The following is a 10,144-nucleotide window of genomic DNA, read 5'->3' as shown; positions in this document are numbered from 1 at the left end:
TTGATAGCTTCCCAGGTGTAGACGCTTCCTCGAACATTAGAACTCCTTTTTGTAAATTTACCAAGTATTTCCATCACTCGATTATCAAATAATCTACCAGTGGGTCTTCAATCCATTTGCAAGACTCGACGGCTACGCCGACACTAACATAAAAGGAAATTTTAATAGATCTAAAAAACGACCCTGTATTTACACAAGGCCTCATTTCCTGAGCTAGATTTGTCAGCATTTTGAATATCTCTTTGTAATCAATATCCTCGATTTGGACGATTTGGATCGTCGTATCTTTGCGAATTTGGTTTTTCAGCGCTCGTGGAAATGAAATTAAAAAAAACAAAAGCTGTTACAGATGGTAGATGAGGAGTTACGTGTTTGTTTGTCTAATTTAGAGCCGCTTTTTGACATAATTCTTTCTAAAAATCAATTGCATCCTTCTCTCTACTAGTAAAATTATTACCATCTATGTACATATATGTTGATAAAAAAAAAAAATTTAAAAATAGGTAATAGGTTGAGGAACTGGCTAATATCGATTAGTTACTGCAAACAATCTGGTTATTGATAGATATATAAGATATTGAAAATATATATAATATGTTATACTTATATATTTTTATTTATAATAATCATTGTAATTGTTGCAAACATGCTGTTCTATTCAAAAGCCTAATTATATTAATTTTATATCTCAACTAATGTGAGTAAATATCTCTTGTTTTAATGAAGTAAAAGTGTTATTTATTTCAAATATTATTTCTTCTTTTTTCTTTCAGCCATGTCCAATCCTAATAGAATAAAATATATTGTACCTACTGTATTTTTATTCTTCATTTAATATGTAATCTCGCTGCAGGTTTAAACCGTGTGGGTATTAATCAAGTGCGTTGCTGAATGCACTTACACCGACACTCTTCAGCGGAATTTCAGTCTGCTTGTCGAGCTAATGTGCAAATGTATAAATACTTGGGAGGCACAGTTGTCGACCATAGCAGTCTTTCCAGTGAAGAATCCGCATGGGCTGACAGTTTGCATTCAATCAACTTATTTATCACTAAACGCGTGCGTGCTACCTGTGATCCTGTATGGCTTTGAAACATGACCAGCGTCCAAATGTCCTCAATATTAAAACATTCTCTGACACAATTTGCATGTTTTATCGGATGCCTGTTTCTGTTCTGCGATTTGCCCACTCAACCTTTATTACAATTTTGGCGTAGGTACCTATTTCATATAAAATAACAAAAAAAGAATTAACACATGAAATTAAATGATTTGAGGTTTAAATAAAGTATTTAAATTATAATTGAGTAAAGTTTGAATTTGAGTCATACGTGCTTCGACCTATTGACTATAACACCATGCATAGTCACCAAATGGAAAATGCACTACTGACAGGAGGTAATGAAGGTGCTACCTACTTACATTGTACGCCATGACATTAATATGAACGAAGCATCTGGAAAAAAAACGACGCTCACTTTTTTGTCGGGTCTGCTGAATGGCATAATCTGATCTAACGCCATTACAATAAAGTTGATATTGCTATAAATTCCCGATGCTTTTTGTCAGTCTGCCGAATGGCATAATTCATATATTAATATCTATATCGTTCGCTCAAATGAACATTGATACTGGAAACATTGTTCTAACGCCATTACAATAAAGGTAATAGGTATTGCTATACATTCCCAATGCGTGATATCGCATAATGGAAGTTGCGAAATTTTGCCACGTGACGTCTGCCTACACATGTGCGAATTTACTTGCTAGCTAATGGATGTACTGAGTGCGTTGTCCATTAATAATGTCATTGATTGTACATATTTGCATAACTATATATTTTATTTTTTTAAGCTTTAAATCAGTCAATTTCTTGTGTCTCCACCACTCTTAAATGGTCAGTGATTGCGTTGCAATACTTAAATTAATGTATAAAAATTTGGATTTTGGATATCTTAATTATACCTTCTTCTTCTTATTGTGCCATCCCCAGCGGAGGTCGGCCACCATCAAAGCGATCTTATTTTTGTTGTCTGCTACCCGGAACAGTTCGGTGGAGCTGCACTCGTACCAATCACGGAGGTTCTTAAGCCACGAAATGCGGCTCCGTCCTCTGCTACGTTTCCCATTGATCTTTCCTTGAATGACAAGTTGGGGAATGCTGTATTTTTGTCCTCTCATAATGTGGCCGAGGTATTGTAGTTTCCTGGTTTTGATACTACGTAGAACTTCTCGGTCCTTCCCCATTCGATTGAGAACTTCAACATTTGTCACCCGGTCAGTCCAAGGAATTTTGAGGATGCGTCTATACAGCCACATCTGGAAAGCTTCAAATCTCCGTGACATCTCTTGGTTTAGCGTCCATACTTCCATACCATAGAAAAGAATTGAGAAAACATAACAACGTACCATACGCAGTCTCAGACCTAGGTTAAGGTCTCGATTGCTAAGGAGGCGTCTCATTTTAAGAAAGGTGCTCCTTGCGATCTCAATTCTAGTTTTTATTTCCTGAGACTGGTCCCATTTCTCATTGACCCATGTACCTAAATATTTATAGGTACCTAATGGGTCACACGTTCGATTGGTTCGCTGTTAATGACAAAATTTGTGTTGGTGTCTGGTGTCGCTCCTTTTGATACTAGTAATAGTTTTGTTTTCTTGAGGTTCATTTTTAAACCATAAGAATTACTGAGCTCATTAACCTTTTCTACCAGTTGATGTAAACTTTTTAGGCTATCAGCAATCAGCACAGTATCATCGGCATATCGTATATTGTTAATATGTTTGCCATTAACCATAATACCCACCGATTCACCTTGTAAGGCTTCCTTGAAAATTGTACCTACCTAAGTATAAACCTCACCTCAAATTTTCGATCAGAAACTTCGCCTCGACTATAAGTGCGTGTTATGGCAAATCGATTCAAATTAAGTTCGTTCGGGAGTTTTCAAGGATGAATTAATTATTCATTGTCTTCCGGTTCACTTTTTTTAGGTAGGTAGGAAGGTATTAATTTTACGTTGTTGATGATGAAGTCACCTATTTTTACGTACTATTTGTCAAAATATTACTAACGATGGATACATAGATGTAACAATTTATTAATTTGTTACCTACCTACCAGTTTTTCAAAATGTCTAATCTTGCAAGTATTTCTCTATTTACGTCGACAACACTCGTCCATAACGTTTTCATATTTTTGTCATAAAACTAACCTGCGATGAATGAACACAAATAAAAAAGATAGGTGTTACTTGCTAGGCATTGCTGTAAGATACGATTCTCAACTGTGTAGGTAGGTAGTTAATTATTGGGATATCTTTATTTTCAATATGTACGTCAGTAACAAAATAATATGCATTAAAGTTTATATTTGCTGATATGAGGAAAGTGGCTTTCTATATAGTAAGTTTTTCCATTTTGTATGAATGTCATTAAGTCTTGAACCAAAGGTGACTTCAAAGTCTCAATCTATGTCCAGAACCTAACCTCCCCCTAGAGATGACGTGATTTCGCAAAACCTTCTTGCTGACAATTATTATTAGTACCTACCTACCTAATGCGTTAATAAATAAGATCGTTTTTATTGCATCCCAAATCTTTTAATTAATATCCTGGAATTTGCATTTGAACGAAACAGTCACGAATATTGGGCTCAAGCAAAGAGATATCTCTTTTGGGTCATGGTATTTTCTTGTATCTTGTACAAGTATAATGGGAATACAAAGATATTCGTCTATGGGCAATAGCAACGGCATTTATTTTTGTCTATGGTAAAACAACGCCATGAGCACGTCGCAGCTATTGTATAATTTTAATCAATGCATTAACAAATATTAAACAAAAATGGACGTAAAACTAGAACCAGATGAATTTGAATCTGGTGCAGAAAATGAGCAGTTGTCTGATGCGTCAATAATCCATTCAAACTGTCAGGACGCCGACACGCAAGCGATAAAGCAAGAGGACGCCGAAGATGACGGTCGTACTTTTGAGGTTAGTTTTTAAAATCAAAGTTATTTTGACAAAATGACAAATTAATAAGAATTCATCTCGTCGAGCCATATTTGTAGTCATTAATATACAGACGCCAAGTGTTTTAGTGGGACAATAGCTTCAATATGGGGGCACTATTATCGGTCGCGCTTGCTTGCAAAGCCTTTTTGTAAGATATTTAATGTTTCACCTATCTTTCGACTAATTATTAATAGTCATATCATTCAAGCTTTCAAACGCCGAAATAGGTTCAATGGCTTTCGCTTGATTTCTAGCAACTACAACACGGAATAATGATTGCTTCTGATACAAATGTGCATGTATACCTAATGTTCACGTGCAGAAGCCATGTCACTATATACTAGATATTAGAATAAAATAAGGGCTTGCGCAGACAGAGAGCGGTCGGAGTTCTGCGTTCAACCGACCGTTGACCGTTAGCGTTCAGGGACAGCAGACAGGTGGCGGTCAACAATAAGCGTTCCATTTGTATACAAACGTTGTAGTGACACAGCCGCTGCATAATGCGAGACCGCTATATTCCGACTGCGAGTGGAAGTGAGAAAGCACCGCTGTTGCGTACTCACTCCCCCGTGTGGTTTCGCTCTATGTTGTTTGACTGCTCAAATTCCTATGACGGGACTGGACGGGAGGTACGGCGTTCTTTGTAATTCCGGGAATAGAACTCTAGACCGCTAGCGTTCCAATTGACCGGCGCGGTCTGACCGCCGGCTGTGTACCCATACAGCAGTGGCGAAGGGTGGAGGTAGGCTGTTAAGATTCGCTATAAATAGTGCACACTAAACTTTTTTAGTCATATATATTTGTTTTTATTGAACTAAGACTACAATTTACAGATGGTGTTAGTTAGTTTTTAAAAATCAACTAAACCCTGCCTAAACGAAACCATAATAGTTTTAGTCTAATTTGGGCAATACGACAAAATTGTGCACACTTTTTCATTCATAGTTATTTGTTTTTGTTGGATTAAAAATACATATTGCACATATTCTTGGTTATTTTTTTTAAATTCATTAAGCCCTGCCTAAACCAAACTATAATATATATAAAATATTATTCTATTTATAAAATATTCAAAGTTATGTATGATTTAATTGCATAATTTTAGATATTTTATAGATATACATGTATTTTTTGACTATTATCTATTATGGCTTGGTTTCTCAGGGTTTAATTGAATTTTAAAAACTAACCAACATTATCTGTAAATTGTAGTCTTATTTCAACGAAAACAAATATCTGTGTCTGAAAAAGTTTAATGTGCACTGTTTATGGCGGATCTTAACAGCCTACCTCCACCCTTCGCCACTGCCATACAGTATGAAGTCCATACAGTACAAAGAACGCCGAACTCCGAACGTGGAACGCAGACCGCCTGACCGCTCTTTGTCTGCGCAAGCCCTAAAGGCTATAAATTTTATCTTTTCTCATCTTATTCGTGGCTGTCTGTCATTGGACTGTACTGGTCGACTACCATTCTAAAAGACAATGTAGTAAACATCATTTTGTGCGCATGCACTAACTCTACAAAGTTTAATGGTATTTTAAAATTTTCTACATCATAGTGATCACAATAATTGACAATGCGTGTATTCATTTGTCACTTTTCCTGCTGTTTGATTAAGCCCCGTTTACATGGTTTTATGTTGACGATCATCGCGGAAGAAACATCCGTAGTAACCCGCGTAAACGCACAGCCATCCTCGAATCATCGAAAGTGATCATCCGGAATCGAAATCGAATGAAGTTGAACATGTTCCACTTTTGATCACTGCGGATGATTGCAAAAGTGCCGCGCATGCGCACTGCGCCCCTGGGTATTGTCATTTAACTATTATTTTTAATGAACGATAAAGTAATAAGCTCTGATATACTTTTTTTGTTTAAAAGATCCGTGATATTATGACCACTGCCTTCGATTTCAGTATAGAGCAGTGGTCGGCAAACTCATTAGTCAATAGAGCCAAATATCAACACTACAACGATTGAAATTTCTTTTGACAGCCAAATTTCTTATACTTAAATTATATACGTAGGTGGTAAGAAGGTACACTGTTTATATACTAAATAAACTTTAGTTAAACTTTTAAGTCTTAATTAAATTATAGGTAGGTACACTGAATAAAACTGAATATCATACGTAATAATGATCTTATTTTATTAATAAAAATTAAATTGTAAGTTAGGTATCCATAAAATTGAATCATGACAATGACTGACAAACTCAATGTGAATAATGGCATTGCATCCATAGATAATATCTTGCATCTCCTTGTAAAGTTTGGGTAAGTTAGGTTCGTATGTTGTTGATTTAATTTTAAGCACGATTCCAGGTTCACATCAATAAATCGATTTCTCAATTTACTCTTGATTTCCTCTCTTGGAAATCTTTTTACTTACCACAAAACTTGCAATATTAACATTGTTGAAAGATTTTATTCTCTACCTAAATAAATACAGAACTTGATTTTTCTTGGCTGTTCTCCTCTACTGCTTTCTTCCTTGAATTGTAGACAGAATATTTAGTGCTAAATGACGCGTTTTTAGTAGTAGTATCTCTAAATTTGAATGCGCCAAGTTTCCCGAAACAATACAGGTCGGTAAGCCATTTAAGTTTTGAATAAACGCGAAAGTCTCGGTCCATTCAACTTTACATTTACGGTTATCCTCTTCCATTTTCATTGCTTCTTTGTAGCCATGTCAATTATGGCAGAGAGCATCTGTGGCAGAGGAGCATGTGGCTCGCGGGCCGCGGTTTCCCAACCACCGGTATATACGACCACAGTCTTCGTTGACCCTTGAGAATTCCGGCGAAAGTATTTTTACGTTACCTACATCGTTCATTCATCTCATCCCCTTCCTCGTATGCTATAGTCTTAATTCACCTTGCATTATAACTTCAATAGTCAGCAGGTGTGTTTTGAATAATTATTTTGTCCCTTTCTTACCTTATATTCTTACTTATATTTGTCTTGATTTATCATATAGTAAATTACTGTAAATAAGTAAATACATATGGTGTCGGGGATCGGAAACACGATCTTGATATACTTTATTTACCATTATAAATTTTCAACATTATTTTTTGTACTCGCTCCTTTACCTAATATTATTTTTTTACGTTATTTTATTTTATAATTAATGTTTTGTCAATATGCATTTACCATCAGCGGAGTGCGCATAGTGCCTGAAGATGGAAAATAGCATTTACTATTTTACTTATCATAGTTTCTCTGTCTATGGTTGGGTCATAACTTACTGTTATTATCATCCCCCTGCCTATATTTAAGGTTTATTTTTCTAAATGCCTTTATGGATACGCCGCATAGCGAGGTTTCTTTAACGAATTTGGCACGCAAACTAATCTATTTGATATTTGAAGTCAAAAGAAATCTGTAACGAAAGATAAAAATGCCTCAGTGAAGATAATTCGCCTACCCGCATCAGGTATTTCTAATTTAAATTCGGCCAGGGTTGTAAAACCCTGGAATATTCTTTGTAGCGCAAGGCGGTGGTGATTCTGGCGAATATTTAATATATTCGTCGTATTCATTTGGATCTGAGAACTGCGAGATATAACCGCGCTTTTTCGTTTATCCTAACGTATATGACTACAAACACTGGATTGATTTTGAATCTTTTTATAACACCAGTACCAATTGTATTTATGGTTAGTTGTGTCTGGGTACGGTTCTACAAACTTATGTAAAGAACGGTGAAAACTGGAACTACGAACTACCAAATGGAATATTTGAAAACGTCATTCGAATGTCAGCTTCTATCCAGTCTTGATTGGGTAGTTTTCGACAGTGGCTCCCCCATCAATTTCTCAGAAATGTTTGTAGGTCTATACACTGATTCTGGAAGGCTCTTTTACTTATGATTTTTCACTTCAAAATTTTATAATTTCCTAATAAAAACTTTTAAATGTTTTTTAGATTAGCGGTGGAAGCACCGTCCCGGCTAACTTTGCGAGTGTCAAATCGTCAGAGGAGATGACTGATGTACAAGGTACTTACACAGACCTACAGATAGACGAACCGGTCATTTAAAAAGAACTCGAGGAATATATTAAAAGTTTTGCAGATGTAGCTGACGTTCACACTGCTCAACTTGATATATGTCCATCGAATGTGGGAAACCCAGAACTATTAGTGACTGTTATAAAATTGGAAAAAAGGCAGTTTTATAAAGAAAATTTTGTGTGCAATATCTGTTTTGATTTTTTTGCATCGTTCGACCTAATGTTGCTTCACAAAGCAATTCATAAAAACACAATGGCGAAAACGACTAATTCCGTTGCAAGTCTGTTTAAATGTGATGACGTCATTTCCTCCTGCATACGCTCTGGTCACCTAAAATCACAAAAAAGTACTCATTCTGCTAAAAAATTTTTTAAGTGTGAGACATGCAATTACTCTTGCAAATATTCTAGTAAAATGAAAAGTCACAGAATGACTCATTCTGGTAATAAACCAGTGAAGTGTGATATTTGTAATTACTCGTGCATACTACCAAATAACATGAAAAGACACAAAATGACTCATTCTGGTGAAAAACCATTCAAGTGTGATATGTGTAATTACTCATGCACAACCTCTGGTAACATGAAATCGCACAATATGTCTCATTCTGCTGAAAAGCTACTCAAGTGTGAGAATTGCAATTACTCATGCATAAGATCTAGTAACATGAAAATACATAAAATGACTCATTCTGGCGAAAAGCCATTTAAGTGTGATATATGTAATTACTCATGCACAACCTCTGGTCACATTAAAATACACATAATGACTCATTCTGGCGAAAAGCCACTCAAGTGTCGTGATTGCGCTTCCTCATGCATAACCTCTAGTAACATGAAAACACACAAATTCACTCATACTGGTGAAAAGCCATTGAAGTGTGGTGAATGCAATTACGCATGCATACAGACTAGTAGCATGAAAATACACAAAATGAAACATTCTGGCGAAAAGCCACTCAAGTGTCGTGATTGCAATTTTTCATGCATATACTCTAGTAACATGAAAACACACAAATTCACTCATACTGGTGAAAAGCCATTGAAGTGTGATAAATGTTATTTCTTATGTATAACGTCTAATAATATGAATTTGCACAAAATGTCTTATTCTGGTGAAAAACCATTTAAGTGTGAAAAAAGCAATTACTCATGCAAATAGAGTACTATAAAAATACATGAAATGACTCATTCTGCTGAAAAGCCATTCAAGCGACTCGAGTGGGGAACGCTGGGTTCTGCGAATACACATGTTTTGTGTTTGGAGTCAGAGTATGGACCTAATAGGTCGAGCAAGTGGCTAACATCGATTGGTTATTGCAAACAATCTGTTTATACAAATCTCCACTCGGTGGTGGATCACATGGCCTTCGTCGGATCGCACCTAGCAAAATATAGGTAAGTATATAATACATTATTATATATAATATTAATCATTGTAATTGTTGCAAACATGTTGTTCTATCCAAAAGCCTAATTATATCAATTTTATATCCTAATTAAAATGAGTAAATATATAACTTGTTTTAATGAAGTAAAACATTGCTCTGCTTATTACTGTGTTATTTATTTCAAATATTATTTCTTCTTTTTCCTTTCGGCCATGTCCTATCCTAATAGGATAAAATATATTATACTGTCTTTTTATTCGTCATTAAACACCTATGTAGTTTCACTGTAGATTTAAACTGCGTGTGTCTTAATCGGAGTGCATTGCTGATTGCATTTACACCGACACTCTTCAGCGGATATTCAGTCTGCTTGTCGAGTTAATGTGCAAATCTATAAATACTTAGGAGGCACAGTGTTGTCGAAGATAGCAGTCTTTCCAGTGAAGAATCCGCGTGTGCATGACAGGTTTGTATTCAGCCAACTTATCACTAAACGCGTGCGTCATTTATGGCTTTGAAACATGGCCAGCGTCCAAATGTTCTCAATATTAGATAATTCTCTGATACTATTTGCATGTTTTATCGGATGCCTGTTTCTGTACTGCGATTTGCCCACTCAACCTTTATTACAATTTTGACGTAGGTACCTATTTCATATAAAATGACAAGGAAAGAATTAACACATGAAATTAAATGATTTGAGGTTTAAATA

The 10,144-nt window shown here is 35.6% G+C and overlaps 1 long non-coding RNA gene across 1 annotated transcript; it reads left to right on the top strand.

The window, feature by feature from the left end:
• Positions 1-3,842: 3,842 nt before the first annotated feature.
• LOC147076662 (uncharacterized) lies at positions 3,843-8,747 on the top strand. The gene is made up of 2 exons (XR_015069855.1): positions 3,843-3,996; positions 7,956-8,747. It is a non-coding gene; the product is annotated as an uncharacterized LOC147076662 (long non-coding RNA).
• Positions 8,748-10,144: the final 1,397 nt, after the last annotated feature.

Source organism: Rhyacophila brunnea, unplaced genomic scaffold, assembly GCF_057557595.1.
Source record: "Rhyacophila brunnea isolate RB1 unplaced genomic scaffold, BYU_Rbru_1.0 scaffold_13, whole genome shotgun sequence".
In the NCBI taxonomy this organism is placed as follows: domain Eukaryota; kingdom Metazoa; phylum Arthropoda; class Insecta; order Trichoptera; family Rhyacophilidae; genus Rhyacophila; species Rhyacophila brunnea.
Note: the sequence above shows the minus strand (reverse complement) of the source record. Positions and strands in the feature narration are given on the sequence as shown.